Below are 3,113 nucleotides of genomic sequence, written 5' to 3' on the forward strand. Positions count from 1 at the left end.
AATTCTCTTTTTTCCACATCCTACATGTTTATGTTAAATTTGAACAATGTTTGTAAATCCCGGGCCCTAAAGATGATCTCAATAAAGATCGAACGTTGGCACGATAAAGAAAATGTTTTTCTGAAACCTACATCACACCAGACCGCATCTCACGATTTCTGAATAATTTTATTTAAAATATAATCCCGACAATTTTTCCAATTTCCACAATAATCTATCCCATCTATCCCATCAATAGTCTCGCCCAAGCCTTGTCCAACAGAACTCATTCCTACATTCCCATAAAGCGTCTCAAGAGGAAATGGCCCCGCGACCTCCTTTCTGAGGAGTAGGCAGTGAAGTTTATTTGTGAAGTTTGAGAATAATATTGATTATTTACTCCCCTCAATGTAAAAATGTAAATAGTTTTAAATATACATTTGTTCATCAAATTTACATACTTTAATCAAAAAGTGCAGAATATAATAAAATATTGAAAATAGCAATCAATGTGAAAAATCAATATGGTTTAGGGAAGGGAACCATAAAACCGCTGATTTTTATCATATAATGTTAGGGATATTTAAATATGTAATATGTCTATTGAAAACGTCAAATTCAACATAGAGGCACCTGAGGTATTATCGATTTTCCAATCCAAAATTAGGAAAGTAGGTAAATATTGTTTTGTAGAATAAGTACAAATGAGGAAAATGTATGTAAACTCAAATCAAAGTTCCATACATAGCTTGAGATTTGATATGTATATCATATTTATATATTAACTTTGTATTATAAAATCATAATTTGACAACACCAACGGTGGTGCTACCGTTCGAACTGTCGTTGGTTGGCTCAGGTGTCACAGCCTCCGCCACAGAATCAGCCGGAATTCTTCCTTCCGAATCGTTTTGAACACTTGAAATTCACACTTGAAACATTTTGTGTCACGAGGGACATGTGACTTCTCAGCCACTTGATACGACGCCCCGGGGTCAGCTCTCGCACCACTGGGTACCGTCCTCCATAATGTTGATTTCATTTCCCTTTTCCATGGTTGGTTTTTCCTTAGCCTTTTATACGTACGGCCACGTTAGAAGGAAGATTGGGAAGGGACGAAGGAAAAGGTAAAGAAGGGATGAGAAGGGAAGAGAAAAGGAAACGAAGTGAGAGTTACGGGAAAAGGTCATAATTAAGGAAAGGAGAAGATCACTCTTCCCTTGCTGGGGCAAAAGTGAGAAAGAAACTCATTCAGTCGGTTCTTACGATAAGCAGAGGAACAGTGGGTCTATTCTACCCCGAGACCCATACGGGAATTGAAATGCTTAAAAATTGGATTCCTCAATTAACGTATACAATGATGCTTATTTTATAAATAGAGCCAGACTAACCCTACTATTTCTATAGACTAAATCGACAGATTCTCTATCTGTGAAGGACTTTTATGAAAAAAATTTCACTCCCATAATAGTTAAGGATTGTGCATTCAGCAAAAAAAGTGGAAACAGCTTTCAGATTTGTTCAAATTACTTAAAGAATGCCTGAAGGCTACTCCGCTAAGCCACGGTTTGTAATCCAGATCCATCAATTCCTCCGTAGACTAACAATTAGGTTTTTTGTATTCAAACTTTAAGTCTTTAACCATGTAATTTAAATTCAATTTTAAATTATGATGGATTTTGTGAAGCTGAGAGTGTTTAGTTGAGAATAATTTTTTTGTATTAGTGATAGCAAATCTACAGATGGTTCGCTCTTTCCATTTGTCACTCGGCCCGTCATCTAATTTGTAGCCAGCTTTTACACCAGGATATTTTATGTTTTGTAATTTCTCTGGTTAAAGGTTAATCCGTCCCTTAAATGATTTGACGAGATCTTTAATACATAAGAGAAGTACAGGTTTAGACCGAACTTGAACAAAACCTTCCCATTTCCGAAAATAATAATTATGTCGGTGTATTATTATGCAGACAGAACATTCCTAGTATAAATATTCTTTGCTATTTCTCAAGCTCCTTCCGTATCCCCATACATGAAACCATAACAAATAATAGTAGCAAGAGATACATTAGATAGTATATGTAATTAGGAATGAAAGAGAATGAAATTTAAAAAAATGGAGATAGATACAGGGACAATGTACTGATGAAAAAGCAAATTCAGTTCAGCAGGAGACTGTTTACAAATTGAAATAAATAGGTTTTTCGCAGAAGATTTCAAATTTATTTGAAGACAGACTCAGTCCCAGCATCGCCAAGGAGGTGGTTAAATCCCGAGGTTGGGAGGTCCCAGCCTTAGGCGGTCGCCTAGTCAGCGTTTTCATTACCCTACCAACCTATGTGGATAGGTACCGAGACAACAACCACCGTTTGGCCGAGACGGTCCAATTCGTGGTATCTCTCCAGCAAACGCATTACGAGAGGTATGACTGAAAATCTGTTAAGGACAGCAGTAACCGCGTGTGGAAGGCGATGCAGACTAGGTTGGCAGAGCCACCTTAGTCTCGAATCAACCCAAGCGCGTGCCAAATCGCATATAATTCTGCCGGGTAAACGCTACGGTGCGGCGGGAACGACCATGAGGTCGCGAAACCAGTACACGCCAATCTTCGTCAGTTTTAGGCCTGTCTGTAAAGACCCGCCGAAAACCATCGTATCTCGATCTAAGCTTCAAGAACATAGCTCGGTAACGGTAAGACAGAGTGGACGACTTGGCTAACACCGCAAGATCTTCCCGGACGACTACGGCCGAGAGGACCCAGGGCGGAGTCGGCCGGTTGCCCAGCTCGTGTGTCTTCGAATGCATGGCCGCTGGATTCGAACCCGGGACCTTTACCATACAGTGATGAGCGCCGTGTCAACGCCTACCGTTGCGGCCACCGACGCCCCGGTGCTTTCTATTCAGAAGTGGATTTTGAATATCATGTTTGAGAAGCATGATCAAGTAGAGAATGATGCCTACGGAATCCCGCCTGATACTGGATGTGAAACCCTTTTTTTCTCGAGACATCAGGTCAAACGAAGCTTATCATGGACACCTGAGTTTACTCAGGCAATGTTGTTATTTATTATTATTTTATTATTATTATTATTATATTATATAATATTATTACCATGTTACTACGTTTGTAAAGCTTA

The sequence above is a fragment of the Cimex lectularius genome, unplaced genomic scaffold, assembly GCF_000648675.2.
Source record: "Cimex lectularius strain Harlan isolate CLEC.00 unplaced genomic scaffold, Clec_2.1 scaffold169, whole genome shotgun sequence".
NCBI classification, from domain to species: Eukaryota; Metazoa; Arthropoda; class Insecta; order Hemiptera; family Cimicidae; genus Cimex; species Cimex lectularius.